The sequence below is a fragment of the Gasterosteus aculeatus genome, chromosome 12, assembly GCF_964276395.1.
Source record: "Gasterosteus aculeatus chromosome 12, fGasAcu3.hap1.1, whole genome shotgun sequence".
NCBI lineage: Eukaryota > Metazoa > Chordata > Actinopteri > Perciformes > Gasterosteidae > Gasterosteus > Gasterosteus aculeatus.
In genome coordinates this window covers 2,207,155-2,223,423 of record NC_135700.1, presented here as the reverse complement: position 1 = coordinate 2,223,423, position 16,269 = coordinate 2,207,155, and the positions used below count along the sequence as shown (strand labels likewise).

Below are 16,269 nucleotides of genomic sequence, written 5' to 3'. Positions count from 1 at the left end.
AGCCTGCTTTTTTCCATAATTTTGTTATTTTCTATTTTATACGCGTCAACATTAACCCAGTGACAACAGGCAATGAAATGTATGAACCAAACTTGTAACTGTGAAATAAGTATTATATTAAGCATGAAAATGATATATCTGCTGATGTTGGTCAGCAATCAATCTGGCCTCATTCATATATTTAAATATAACATTTCAGAAACCCTTTCATGCAATACTTTCATTATTTAATTTTGTGATTAATTATCAAAAATTAGAGTGCAATATGTATTGCCCATTTACCTTTATTGTTATTTTGTGTTTTCAAAATGTGTGTCATTTTGTGGTTTTCTTAATGAGTTTGTTTGTTTTGTCCTTTCCCAGACATCTCCGATTTAGTAACTAACAACCAACTTTCCAGTTTCTTTCTTGTCAGTTATTACATCGGACTATGTTCAAATACCATCCATAGCCTGATTTATACACCATTTTATTCTGAAAAAAAGTGAGAAAATAATTAATAGTATACATTTTGAACCTGGCTTCATTCAATTTTTGGATATCTGTTTGACAAATGTATGCAAAGTAGGAAATAATTGTATATTTAGACATACCATTTCAGAAAACTTTCTGTGTTTGTGGGCTTTTTCAGCAAGATTTTGGGCATCCAGAAAGTTATTACAATTACTAGTATCGGGTACTGCATATTGATTGCAAACAGTTTTATTAAATTGTGAGCATTCTGCAGTCATGATGGGAACAAAGTTCAAAGCAAGATATTTGATTCTGAACTCCACCTCCACACAGAAATCAGTGTTTCCCCTACCATTATAACAGCACACACTGCAGTTCCACACGAACCCCTACCCCCATCGGCCGAACTGTTTGCCCCGACCACTACCCTAAACCTAGGGAAAACACTGGAAATAGAGCTCTTGTGTAGGTCTGCACTCAAATACTCCATGTATTCAATAGATATCCAGGTCATTAAGCAACATTTACTACACCAACCGCTTTCTCACCACGTTTAATCAGACTTTACTAAAACCTGCTGACTGGGACAGAAATCCTCTCTCTCTCTCTCTCTCTCTCTCTCTCTCTCTCTCTCTCTCTCTCTCTCTCTTTCCCCTTGGCACCTCTCTTTCTATTCGCTTTCCTTACTAATATTTTCCATGAGTGTGGGATCTGACTGGGGCTGAGCTGCAGGAGCATCACAAAAGAACAAATAAAGGGAGTGCTTTTCCAACCCCACCTGAAAGGCTGCACTCGTCAAAGGCAGTAAAAGGCCTCGGCTTTGAGTTGTGACCACTAGATGCTGAGTGGAAGTTGCATTATCGCGGGCAGTCAGGTGGTGAACGTTTTGATTTAGACACGTTTTAAGCAATGCGGCCCTCACATATATTATATTTACAACATTCAGAGTGGAACACACTGGGTTTTTTTTGCCTTAGAAGTGGTTTATCTTCGATTTTCACTGCTGGGAAAGGATCACTTGAGAGACTGAGGGGGAGGCGGATTGAAGGGGAATTAGACGTGGCTCAATACAAGTTATCTTTAATGGAGGGATCCTGGGTGAAGGGATTCAGGAGCCAAAAAAGGGATGTAGAGTGTTGACAGCTGGTGCAGTTGGGCACTGGGGTCAAGTGTCGATGAAAACACACACACACACACACACAAACAAATGCTTGCGCGCACACATTCACCGGCCCTTGCATTAGCAGCGTGATCTCGTCACGACGGTCATCTGATGTCAATTTCACAGAGCGGCAGAACCCCCCAAGCAGCTCTATGGCACCTAACAAAACCGACGTGATTACAATAGGTGTCCCAAAGCTACGATCATCTGTGCTCCCACACAAAAGAAAATTGCCCTGTCTAACCCTCCCTCCACACACACACACTCACAGACACGCACACACACACACTCTTGGATAAGTCAGGAGGAAATGGATGCCCATGTTTTGTGGGACCACCTGTTCATCCTGGATACAAGTCTGAGAGCCCAGTAAGGGTTAACCCTCTTTGTGAGAGGACGCCAGGATTGCATGTGCGTATGTGTGTGTGTTTGTGTGTGCGTGCGTGCGTTCACGAGTTGGCACCGTCCTGACTGAAACGTGCCCCATGAGTGGCAGACTGGCTCAGGGTGTCCGGCTGGGAGGGAACAGAGCCCACTGCTGGGCCTCCTCCCCAAAAACACACAGACACACATACACACACACACACACCTAATCCTGTGCACATTCCAGGCGGAGCATCATTCCTCTCATTCTAAACTACATGTTGTAAAAGAAAGAAAAGGAATGAAAAGAAAGAGTTGAAGGTTTTGGTAGTTGTCTTTAAAGTGTGTTTTACAGCTAACCTATGGCTACATTATAGAAATATGAAAACATGAATGTCTGCAAATCCCCCCCACCCCTCCAACAAATAATCACCTCCTGGTAGGCAATGAGATGACAGGGAAATAAAATCTTGTTTTTTAAAAGAAGAAGGGAAAAAAATATTTTAAGGGGGCAATGAATTTCGTGGAGCTGAATAGGATGTTGGTACATGTTTTACTAAAGGAAATATAATGGCAGACTATTATTAGATCACATTAATCACGAGTGTGCCAAAGGCAGTGACAGCCGCGCTGAAAAGGATTGAAAACGCTGGTAATGGATATAAATTACCCATTGTGTGATAAAAGGATTTTTTTCTTCGCTAAGAAGGTAAAAAAGGAATAAAAACACTGAAAGGGCCGCTAAAACGCCGCGCGTACACACTTGGCGTGTGTATACGCATATATGTGCGCGCCAGTGTCCTGTGAGTGTGTAATGTGTAATAATAAGGGGTTATCAGCGCAGGATTAAAAATTTAAGGGAATCAGATAGTGACAGTGGGGCCTCGCGTTAAAAGGCGCCAGTAACAAAAAAAAAGAGGCAAGGATTAAAAACAGATTAAATTGGTTTGTAAAGACGGAGATGAAAGCAAGGAGGAAGAGAGGGTGGTGGTGGGTGAGGGGGAGGAAGAGAGTGTGTTTTGACAGAGGTCTGTTGGGCTTTTGGCACCGTGATAATGAGTCACATCTCCCGCGCACTGTTATTTATCGCCGACTTGGCTCACAAACAAAAGATCAATAATTTTGAGCAAATCTAATGTTGTCCTCGCCGCTAATGCGGTCGTCCATCACATCTGCCATCTCCTGCGAGGAGATGGACTGATTCCCTGTTTATTTGGAGATCAAATGCAATTATATCACATGGTTCTAATAACAGAGGGAACCCCTCCCCACCACCGTCCTCCCGACGCCTTGGATCTTGCCCATGCATATGTATTTATAGATGTACAGACATGCACAAAGGTGTCACGTATGTGTAAATTATAATATATGTATGGAACGGGCGATGGGTTGCCGAGCCATTTTTCCGCATCAATCTTCATTTCTTCCCCAGACCTTGTCTTTGAAATATGAAGTGTGTCAACGGCCCGTCCCCCCCCAGCGCAGGAGGCGCACAAACATCCGTCAAAAGCAACGCGAGCCGGCGTTCACCAGTTAGCCCTACAGCACGGAGAGATGAGAAGACAGCAGATCCTTCACTGACAACTAGCCCTGGGTGAGACACTTTCCAGCCACCTGAACTCAATCAAGCCCCGGCGGAGGCGGCATTTGGCTATTTCATTTCATCTCTATCCCCTTATTCACTCGAGGTGCGCACTTGATTTATCTTGCGAAGAAGGAGAGAGGCAAATAACGTCCAGAATCCGACATCGCTTTTGTGGTTATCGACATGACAGTTGCTGGTTTTGGGGGACGGACTAATACGAAGGCCATCGGAGGTTCACTGTCTCCACCTTGCACATGGTATGCCACCCCTGTGTGTGTAGTATCTATCAACTGTTGGCTGAGTACGCAAACCATTTGGGGACCTTCTCCGCTGTCTTTGGCACGCCCGAAACGAGACGCACCCCCAGCGCTCTGATGGTAAAGCCAATGGCAGGTGTAAGGCACTAGGCTCCTTCCCTCTTCTCCCTGGGTGAGGTGTGAGGAGCGAAACAATGACAGACAAAGGTCACCTGGCCCACCACGACCCACCTGCAGAGGTGTCGACCTGCCTAAAGCACCCCTGAGGCAGGAGGAAAAAAGGAAGGAGAAGAAAGAAAGGTAGAGTGTGTGACCAAGGCAGAGAAGCTGATGCTACGACAGAGAAAATGACTAGGAAAAATATTAAGTAAGAAACTTTCCCTGGTGAGATATTAAGGGGTTATCAGAGTCGCTTTAGCGCCTCTTTTCGAAGTGACACACAAAAATTCCCCAAGGGCTTTGGTGACCTTTTTAAATTGTTTTATTATTGTAGATAGATTGGGATTGAGATTTATCATTTGTGTATGGACAATTATATACAAATACAGATTTGTCCAACGAACAAACAAAGACATTGAATTCAAAACAATGGAGAAGAATTTTCCTTTATAAGTCCCTTGAGGGCAATGAATCAACTAACTCTCTTTTTAGACCTTTGGATTAATCCTTTTCAACACCGCAGATGTCAGGAATGTGACGGTGACTCCGTTCTCTGTGAATGAGGCTCGATCATGGGGTACAGGAGGTCAGGACCTTGGCAAGTGAAATGATAAAGCCTTAACATAAGGCATAGAGCTGGGAGGCACACCATGACTCAGTGCAGCCCAAGGCATCACCCGATTGCACCTGATTCTTTCTCTCGCCGTGTCTCTCCTCCCCACTGTTGACCTACCAGACACCTACCAAGCATGGCAGACTTCCTCCATGTTCAGAGCGGCTTCAGGGCACGGCTAAAGGTCAACACTCCTGGAAGCCATGCAGATATTAGAGACAGTCTGCTGCTGTGTTTACACTAGACGCAGTCCCTGAAATCTGAGCGGGGTTGTTATTAATAGCCCATACATGAAAGCAGGGATTTTCACTTAATTTTCTCTTTTTACCATTGCCAAATTAGCATTTTTGTATTTAACATTTAATTGACATCTGTATATCAGTGACACAAATGCAAGTATACAGAGAAAGAAGTGTTGTTCATAGCTGCACACAAGCATCAGTTCCGGGGATTCGGACTAACACGCGTAATAGTCGGGTCAACGTCTCTGATTCACCATAAGAGTCAAGAGATGACGCAATCCAACACCAAAAGGACGCTTCCGTCACATGCTAATTTCAATCCGTCTCTCGAGATATATTTTCACATTCGGTGGGAAACACGTCAGAAATGTAAAGGTTGGGGCAGATCTCAGCTGAATATGTAATAAATCACGGGTGAGGATTTGCTCCATGTGTGCTGGGCACCTTCTATGTTGTCCTGATCGTTATTGTCAGCATCACCATCATCATCAACACCGTCATTTGTAATCATCGAGCCCCTCGTGAGCCATATTTTTTTGACAGCGAATGTGATGTGGGCCGTCGGTGGAGGGTGACTAAGCGGCGTTGGGATACGTGTCTGCAGCAGTTCAGTGGAGCTCTGGCGCGTGCAGTACCATAGTCCTTTTTCTTCAGTTTTTTGGTGGGAACGGACGTATTCAAACCAAACTAAAGTCTGACGACACCAAATAGCCACAGCTTGGGTATTCGGTGACACGAGCCAAAACTTGGAGCTCTTACGGCACCTAAACATGCCAAAGGTCTCACTCGCACCTCGTCATTAACCAATGCTTGGTTGCTACAATGTCATCTTGTTTAAAGGAAACGTACAGTTTCCGCTTATTAAATGCAAGCAGTTGAAGGACTTTCAACTGCTTTTTAAAATTACATTTTTTATAGTTTTATACTAAATTCAAATGTTCTTCCCTGCACCTTAACCATGCATTGTCGCCAAACATAGGTATAGCGGCAAGATAGAATTTTGAAAAGCTCCATTAAATGTTGAAAAAAGAAACCTTGTCATTGAATATAACCCTGTCCATTAATTTTTTCTCTGGCAAAGGTATTTGTTGTCAGGTAAAGGAAACACTGCTGAAACAGCAGTAATGGGTCAGGATAGAGACTAAATAATGTATCCAGTGTTTGTGATGGCCAGTTCAGTGCAATTAGTTGAAAATGATGTAAATCTTTTTTTACCATTTTGTGTTAAAGGCATGGAAAATCTACCTTGTCCTTTGGGATTTCTTTCTGTTTTTTAAATGTTTTTTTACTTGTCTATTTTGGCGGGAGCATTTAGGGTGAGGAAATCCTTCTGACTCGTATAATCTACTTCAGACTGACACCAGCCAGATTTGCTACCGGTGCGTCCCTATCTCACCGAGCAGAATGCACGCACCAAGCCGCCTGGGAGCCAGGGCTCGACTGACACCGGCAACGGCACCTAACGCTCCCATCTCAGCCCGCGTATCGCCTGTGGGATTTCAGCGCTCTAAAGAGTCATGTCAAAGATCTCGACAACGTGTGACGTCTCCCTCACCACTGCTGTCATGTTCCCCTCCACTTCTCACTTCCACTCCCACCTCTCTTATTCTTCCTCTCTCTTGAGCAGGAGACTTTCTCCCTGAGCGTTTTAAGTTGTCATTTTTTTAAACACACATATCAAAGCCAGCAATAAAGGGAGTGTGTCGGGGAGACTAGTGGGGCAGAGGTTTCTTATGCCTTTCTACTCGAGTACAATGACGCTTTGGAAAGGAAAGAGAGTGCGAAAGAGTGAAAAGACATTTGCAAAGATCCTTTTGCAATCCACATCCTTTCTCCTGACGACTGGCAATACATCATTTGTATTGATGCAATATTAAATTTCAATATCGCATGTCAAAAGGTACAAAATGATAGATCATAGCTTGACTAAATGAATTATTAAAGGCCTGCCCCGGCTGCGCTATCGGCTTCTCTTACAATCAGCTGTGTCAGAAGAGTGCAGTTGGTGATACTGGCAGCATTTCAAAGCTTTGTCGTTTTCTTTTTTTTCTAGCCGCATCCCAGCATTCTTAATCTAGCTTTCCGTCACTTATTAATGTTCCCAAGGAACTTGAAAAAACCATAGATCTCTCCCTCCCAATAATCAGAGGCTTAACTTACGTTCTTTTATTTCTCCAATAAAAAATAAAAAAATCTTTAAAGAAATAAATGAGTGAAGTCATAATTAAATATTGAATATTGAACAGAAGATAAGGATAAGAAAATATGTTAAGCTTTGTAAAGATGTGAAGAGCAGAGAGGAAGGGAGGCAGTATGATTTATGTGCTCTGCGACCCTTTTCTCTCTGTTGTCTTCATGCCACAATACCGCTATGTATCGGACCTTGTGGCTCATTTTTATTTACGCCCTAGGTAAACAACGTTTAGACTGTAACAAGAGAGATAAGCAAACACGTTAAATTCAGGCTTTTTAAGGCTAATATGTTTGTAAAATCCATCTTAAGCTTAAGTTTTTCCAATAAGTATCAAACATCGTAGAGACACCATTAGAAAAAGTACCCTTAGGCACCAGAACTGTCAAGGTTGAGAAATCCGCATTTTCTCAGCAGTTTTTAATGTTTCACTTACAACATGGTTATAGACAATCAAATATGCACTTCATATTGTATTTATTCAGTATTATCTTCCGCCCCATGGACAACTGGCAGTAAAAAGCTCCTAAGGCCATGCACACACACTCCTTAAGCACTGCTTTGGGAAATTCATGGAGACATTTAAGAGCATTAGTACAAACACTCTTAGAAACGTTGTGCGCTTCTATGATCAGTCTTATTCAGAAGACGGAGCCCCGCTCTCTATTCAAAGCAAATCCTAAGAGTTATTAAAAATGAATATCACAAAGGGATACTGAACCACATTTAGAGGCGTGGTAGAAAATGGGATGCTTTTTAGTGTTTAGCTCGTTACAGAATAACCAACTGTTGTCACGGTGATTTTAGGACATCATAGAGGTATGTCTGCTCCACTGTTAGCTCAATAATGGAGATCACTTTTAGCTTTGTTTCCCACAACCAAATCAACAGGATATGGCCGTTGAAAACGTGGTGTACTAGCCACTAGGGAGCGATCAAGATGTTTTGGCTTCCTTTTTTGGGGATTCGTTGTGACTCTGCAGGTGCTCCCAAGAAACAGCAACCTGTGATGAGTCTATGTATGTACACCCTGTATACCACACTGAATTCAGCACACAAGCAGTGCTGCTGCTACCACCTCTAGCGGGAAGAGGGCAGGCCGGTATCCCCGGGAGAAGGACCTCGACTTAGCCTGGGTTTGCTCTTTGCAAACCTGAGATCTTAAGATAGTTCCATTAGTTTTGCTGAATTAGGTGGCTTTCTTGTTTCGCATGTGGATAAACATAAATCTAGTCGCCAGAAAGATCTTTTATTTTGACATGTTCATTCCTCATCTTTTTCTCAGCACGGAAGCAAGCACCTTTCAATTTTTCAGTTTTTCTCATAAAAGTTGCATAGTTTACACTATAAGTACTGCAGTTTGTAGTAACATCCGCCATGTGAAGCACAATATTTTCAAGTAATAACGTCACTGTGCACATTCCATTCAAGGGACTCGGTCACACAGATCCGGCTGTGGCAACGCTGCGAGTGTATTTCATCTGAGGGCTGCAATCATAAGGGCTAAAACTCTGGACTGGCTGAAGTTGTTTAAATGGGAAGCAGAAGGGCCGGGCTCTATGCTTATTCCTGTGCGCTTGTGGCCCAGCGCGGCTGTTAATTCTCCCGTGCATGTGTGATGTCCTGAATCCCTAGCCCCCCCTGAGGTTTTAATTGCAGGGTCCAGATTGCCGGGGATGGTTAGGGCCTGGCGACCCCCATGAGAAGTCACAGCCTCCATTTAGCTTCCAGATCCCATGCATACGAACACAGGGCCCCCCGTGTTAGCGTGCTAGCACTGGCTGGCAAAAATTCAATTTTCATCCCCCTTTTGTATCCAAGCCTGCTGTCTTGCCCTAACGATGCTCTCTCGTTCTCTCCCTCCACCTCCCTCCCCCACTCCACCCCAACGCTCCCCTTCTTTTGCCTTCTCCCTTCAACAACAGAACACAGTGGAGTCGTTAGGACCCTCTCTTCATTACTTCAAAAAACCAATCATTAGACACCAGAGTATATACGTAATTAGAAAATCACTTCCTTTGCAATCCCGGCTAAGTAGTTTACATACTGTAATTACAGGGACAAAATCAATTTTTAATCATTTCACTGATTGGGCTCATCAGCTCAGTAGGAACATTGTATCCTGCTTGTTGTGCGAAAGCAACATCTGGGCTAAAACAATTACCCTTTTGTGTTCCAGAGCGGCTCTGAAAATGCCTCGCTGTCACTTCGTGGACGCTCTCTTTCTGTCTCTACCCTTCTCCAGACGCCTTCTTTTTCCCGTCTTTCTCCTACTACTTCTCTATTTTTTCCCTCCCTCTCTCGTTTATTCTCTTTCTCTCTATTCCTCTTTCACTCCCTGCCCTTGACTTGGACATGGAGGATCACATTTAAAGCTTTATAAATCAATATGCTATAATAAGCTGCTCTTGACAGAGGAAGAGAAAGGAGGGAGAAAAAAGCTAAAACAACATATTGCTTTTTTAACACCCTTTGTGTTTTTTTGTGTTTGTTTTTCATACCTCTGTTGTTATCGTTGTTTTGTTTTTTCCTTTCACATTGTTGCCTTTTAGGAAACAGATTGTGTTTGGCCCTGCAGAAATATCACTGTATTTGCATGCTTTCTGTACAGGGTGTGAAGAAAGGGTGGGGATGACAAATACGTAAAGGTAGAAGTGAAGACGAAGTGAGAGATGAACACATAAACTGTGTCTTCTTGTCCTGGTATGTTTCACCCTTTACTGGCTTATAAAAGACTTTGTATTCTTGCCTGAGAGAGACTCGATCGATCTGCATTACTCTCTCTCTCTCTCTTCACTTTGAAAACTCAGGAAATCAGATTTCAGGGGGGGGGTGGGGAAGAAAAAAATCGCTTAATGCATTGATCACTCGCGTTGTATGTAAATCACATTTGACTCTATTTTTTTGCAGATCAATAGCATTAATTAACGGCTTCGTTTTTACGGCAGCCCCCAATCCCATTAGACACCACTGTCTGCCTCAGAAATCATCTTTCCCACCTCCCCCCCATGTCCCTCAGTAGCCATGGAAATAAAGGGCGCGTGGCAGGGGCCATAAATCAGGAAATCCAATTCGACCATGAGCTTGAGTACAAGCGGTAAAATATGAGCGCTACCACAGCACACTGGTAGATCGCCTCTTATTGGGACCAATAGAGCTGACTTATGACACACAAAAAATACAAAGGAAAACAGACTTTACACTACTGCTTATGTGGCCCAAGATTTTTAAACTAAACATGTGAAACCAGGGTGGGGGGGGGGGCAGATAGTTAGCCAGGTGGGTAATGCTATACATTGATGAAATATATATTTCTAGTTGTGTTGTCAGCATTAAAGGACCCTGTTTTCTTTTGGATACCCATGTAAGTAACATCATGTCTCGCTGCTTTGATCATAATTATTCTCATTTCAATCTGTTCATAAAAGCAATGTTGAGATTTCTACTGGTCATCAAAGTTTTTGTTTTGATAATCTGATAATAATATCCCAACAAATAGCCATGTTGGGTCGTGACCGTATGTCACGGTGTGTCATGGTGAGGGTGTGTGTGTGTGTGTGTGGGGGGGGGGGGTTCTGTGCGCTGCTACTTCCAGCGATGCCATTGTGTGGGATTAATATTGGACGCTTTCTAAAATTATTATTATTCCCCAAATGCTCTTTTGTGATTTGCTTTGAAGTGCGTGTATGCGTGCGTGTGTGTGAGTTGGGCGGGGGGGGGGGGGGGTTGTTAGTGGGGGGAGGTATTTGGTGAAGGGGGTTTGAGTGGGGGTGGGGGGAGACTTGCTTGCTCATTTGGAGAGCTTTTCCAATTATACAATTAGTCAGGAATGTAGGCCAGCGGCCTCGGTGCTCCTCCTGCTCCCGACGCTGGATAGCAAGTGCCCCTGCCTCGCTTTGAATTTGAGTCTCTTTCACGTTGATAAAGAAATACCTGACCATAAACAGACTTAAAAGAAAACAATGCCCAAAGAAACTGGATCTAAGTTGTAACAGTGGAAATAAAGTGAAAGTGGCATCAGCGTGCTGTTCAGCGGTCAGAGCAGGCGGCGTCCCAGAGGAGCAACGCTAACAAACCCGCGACCTTCTTTGTGAACTGGGTTGCGTGTGAACGGCCACGGCAGTGCACCGCGGTGATAATGGAGAAAGTCATGGGGCCGGGCCTTCTCACATCAAATGTTGTCTGTTGTGTTGAATGGCTTTTTTGTAAACCCACCAACAACTCTCAGCAAGCCCTGGAAAATCCCTCCATGCTGGGAAGAGGAGTGGGTTGGTGGGATAGTTGTTTTTTTAGGATTTAACACGCTCACACACAACCCTAACTACTTTTAATTTGTTTCCTTCTCTCGGACGGAATGATGGGATAACTTGACTCATGGTGAAGGACAAATTGTTTCATAATTTAGTCTTTTTCTGACTGTCCCGTCACCCTTCCACGCCTGCTTTAGAGTGTACCACGTCGGGTTTAATATGAAGCAACAACAACAGCCAAGTGCCATCTGTTGGCATGCAGATTTTCTCTAATCTCTCTTTACTGATTACAACAATAACTACACAAACCTCTTAAATAATTATCCCACAATGTAAAAAAAAAGAAAAAAGAAAAAAATAATAATTATAATCATTAACTCCCACCAAGTCTGCCACTCCTCCAGCAAATGAAGGCTGTCAGAGATGGAGGGAGATAAAGACAGAGACGAGACCGAGAGGGAGTCGGTCTTCTGCTGTGATGCCAATCATGTCGTATTTATACCAGCAGGGCAGCGTACCGCACAGCACTGACAATCTTAACCCAACAACATTGAAGTGGGAAAATTGACCCCTCTCCTCTCACCACCCCTGCACCTTATGTGGTTCTTTTCCGTCTGCTCGAGGAGTGAAAATCATCCTGAAATGGGAGTGCAGGTTACATTCTGTTGTTTGTCTGACAGCAGGTTCCATGCCAGGGTTTGGTGTAAACCACTAAGAATTAGAAGGAGAGAAAAAAGGCCTCCATCTTGACCCTATTTTGCCTCAAATCTTAAGATTCATGCAAGAAGAAATGCATTTTATTGACAGCCAATGTAACATATTATTCTTCAAACAGAGAAAGAGGAAAGGCTGTGATTGGAAAATTGGATCTTCAGGATGGTCAGCTTTCGAGCTTAATCTGTGAAGCCAAGTACAAGCACTTTAAAAGTTTGCTTGCTTTTACTGGGGACTACGTCAACACGGTTCTACACGGGCAGATGGCTCAAGCACAGAGTCGCTGTTTTACAAAGGGTTCTATTTAACGTTCTAAAATGGAGGCAGCATTGAATTCATTCCATCATATCATGACTGCGTAGTCATGATCTGATTGTCAAGTCCTCTTGACGTCACTCATTTATTTGTGGATGTCCTCTTTGTTATTGTTTTTAGAACCTATGAAGATATCATATTTGGAGAGCGGAGGACTGAAATAGAAACGCTGGACACCGCTCTTGTAGTGGCAGTCACCTGTCAATCACAGTAAGCCCGCCCTATGGCATTTTCTGGTTGGCAATCAAATTCTGTAAATAGTGACCATTTGTATGGGGTTTATAAATGATTGTATCCTATTAAAATGCACTTGCGAATGTAAGAATTTTTTTCTTTCTTTCTAATCCATTGGTTAAGGTGGGAAAAGTAGAAGTAAAAGTAGCAATAATTATATTATATATATTTCATATATAGCAGAACGTCCAGTGTTGTAAACTTCGAAAATAGGTTGGAAATTAGGTCATATTTTCCAAGCTAATCATATGTATAATCATATCATATGTTACTTACTATATAGATATAGTAGTTACTGACTGTGGCTGTTAAATAAATGTAGTGGAGTGAGAAGAATATTTACCTCTGAAATATGGTGAAGTAAAAGTACAGATGAAATGGACACACTTCCAGTATAAGTATCTAATACTTTTAATAAACTATATAACAGTAAGTGTACTCAATTGCTTTGCTTTACGCTGCTGCTATGGATTCATTGTCCTGAGAGGCAACTGCCATTACCCATTTTTCCAACAGCAGGACTGATATTTCAAAGTTTTATATGCATGTCTGTGTGCCGGTCTTTTTATGAATCTCCTTCCTGATAAGTAATCTGTGTATGTGTGTATATGTGTGTGTGCGTGTGTGTGTGCATGTGTGCGTGTGCGTAGGCAACTTTGTGTGTTGAGTACTTGTGTGTGAGAAATGGTGTGAGAATACGTTAAGGGGAGCATGTGTTAGCTCTCCTTCCAATACGAGGGAAATCTGTGCCGCATACCTCTGATGTGACACAAGCCAAACGACATGACTCACCCATGCTATATTTGATTAATAAAACTACAGCCGGCAAAATGTGTTTCAAAACAGCAGACATTACCGAGGCGAGACTTGACATCGTATCATCGTTATTATTAAGGTACGAAGACAAAATATATGCGTGGAGCATCTGATGCGATCAAAAAATCATATCCAATATTTCATTTGTGGTTAAATATGTCTTCAATTTTCTCTTTTAGTGAGGCATATGTGATAGCGGGGAGATGATTCAGATTCAGCTCGGCTTTGCCTGAAGAGGACAGCTGCCACATATGTTTAGTTCCTGCTGCTCCAAATCTTGTAATAAGTGTTATAAAATGAATTTCCCAGCTTCAAGACAAAAGGTTTGCCATTGATTAGCACTTTACAAGCAATCCATTTTCACAAACCAGCCTGACCCCTGCTCGTCTCGTTTCCCAGGAAGCTGACTCTCAGGACGATGGTCTATTATGAATTACAAGAATGTGGAAGGGTGTGGAGAGGGTAAGTAATTATTGGAGAAAGGATGAGAGGAAGACCTGTATATATATTTGATGGAGAGCAGAGACGAAGGTAAGGATTAACACTTTCTTTCCTTTCGTGTGAGTACGACGGCAATGGCGGTGGCAATGGCGGCACGGAGTCTCCCTAACCCCAAAGGAGCGGATCTCACTCATACTTTTCGTTTGATCTCCCATCGCTCAGCGACACCGCGTACAGTGCGCCCGCCGCAACAGGCCCAGAGGCGGGCGGGGCCACGCTCCAGGGATAATGGCTTGCACCTGTTAACCATGTCACCTCTGTCTGCTAATTGAATCCTTTAGCAACATAGAGTGGGGTTGACAGGTGGTACGTGCACATTTCTATTTGTCTAGTTTCTCAGTGTCAAAAGAAACAGATTTCATAAGCCGACACTTAAAGAAATGATCATATCGCGGTAATTTCAGGAGACTTCCCAGGTAATCTTAAGAATGTCTTTAGATAATCACCTCAATAATTTTGCATCTGGACAGCCAGTGTTTTAAAATAAAGTAGGCCACATCTGTTGTTTTGATTTGTCAGATACATTTAATCAACATTTCATATGTTCTGTTGCTCATTTCATGTTGAGGTTGCGGCAGGTTTGTTAGCACTAATTAGGCTCCGACTAAATTTGTAGTGTTGCCCTTTCATCTGGCATAAAGTGATCGTTTGATTACATTTTTTTTTCTTTTTTTTTTTTTTTCTTTTTGAAAAACGTATTTGATTCTGATTTTAAATGCACGAAAAAGACAACACTAACTAGCATTATCAGAAGCGTGAATCAGAGTTGTCAGTTAGCGACATCTCCAACGTAGCCAGCCGGTCTATCTGCTATCAGACGTGGTGAGGCCCTAAAACAATGATAATGCCGCAGTTTATTTTACTCTTTGTCCCAGATTTTAAATAGCTGTGTGCCAAACAAACTACCTGCATACATTTGCGTATTGTATGATAAAAACCCAAAAGCCCACACAAGGTTTTGTTGCTGATAAGCTGGCAAGAGGGACGTCACAATAAGTGAAATTAAGTAGTCAATTCCATGGCCTGTGAAACATAATTCTATTCAACGGTGAAAACCAAAACAACAAATCCCATAAAACTCAACCAGCAAACCTGAGTTACAGTGTGAATACTGATTCATGGTAGCTCATTGTCGATACATGATTATCTGACCGTGGTTTTGAAAACATTGTTACAGAGGTATAGCAGTATCTCTGTATCTAAAGGTACCAGCGGTATTGAATATAAGTATCCAACAGGTTTCAAGAGAATCGTCAGTTATTGTGAAATCCCTTTTTGTCAATTTATTTCATCCGTCTGACCGCAAAAATTACGAATGACTAACTTTATAATTTGGAAGTACCCGAGAGCGAGCAGCAACCAACACCTGCGCTGAGAGACAATGTCTCGGCGGTGTGACCGCCACGTGTGGCAAGTGCGGGTGTGGGAGTGTGACAGACATCTTTAATATCCTCCCCTTTACTTGGGATCAATCGCTTTGATCGTACCTGTGTGACTGCCGCCGCTCCAATGGATGCCGGATGTTGGGAAGAGCGTTGACAGCGCGCCGGAAGGTGGGCCGACAAGAGCCTGTAAACAAAGCACATACCCAATGAAATTCAAATGCTTGACAAGTTCGCAACACTGGTGACAAAATAAAAATATCCATTAAGACATGCGTTGCCCCTAATAAAAAAACCTCTCCCACGACTTCTTGGGATGATGTGATTTCATTTGCACATCCGTGAGTAATCTAACAAATAGATTACCTGTATTTGACTCTATATACTTTTTATTATCATCATTCATCATCACTTTTTAATTTTGACATTATAGTAAAGGGGAATCTTACAGGGAAAACATAAAAAAGTCCAAAATATATAATTTGTTAGTTCAAAAAATGTTGCAGAAACAAAACACAAAAAGAGCTGTGTTCTTAGAAAGAAGAAAAGTGCGAGAAGAGCACAACGTGGCGCAGCAGGGGAGGTTATCTGATCCAGCCTTGAAGTCATCGGCGCTTAACCCCCCAAAAAATAATCAAGCCCGCTCAAAGTATGTGAAGTGAAGGACTGACACTCCTTTTAAAGCAGCATGTAGCCTTGTATGTGACAACGATTCATGGCTATATTTCTAAACCCTGCAGAAAGTAGAATGCTTAGTTAGGGTTTGACACTGGAGAGACCCATGCAATTCTCACACCCTGGTCAATGCTCAAATGTTGCGTTTTTGCGTTACACATTTAGATGTTTATTTTTACTTATTATTTGCGTCTGTAGATTTGTAGATCTGTATTAAGAGTTAATTTTACATTTACATATTTGAACATAACATTTTAGAAAAATGTCAGAAATTAACTGGAAAGTTTCATGGTGATATCTATCAGTTATTGTTTTTACTCTATTCAGCTGTACGGTCATTTGACATTTCATCAATAT

General features: G+C 42.5%; 1 protein-coding gene across 8 annotated transcripts in view; it reads right to left on the bottom strand.

The window, feature by feature from the left end:
* Positions 1-16,269, bottom strand: part of znf536 (zinc finger protein 536) — a 198,231-nt gene that overhangs the window by 158,943 nt on the left and 23,019 nt on the right. For all 8 annotated transcript variants that reach the window (XM_040202759.2, XM_040202777.2, XM_040202805.2 and 5 more), the window contains exon 2: positions 15,343-15,424. The gene's annotated coding sequence lies outside the window, so the exon portion shown is untranslated. The remainder of the gene's footprint in view (positions 1-15,342; positions 15,425-16,269) is intronic.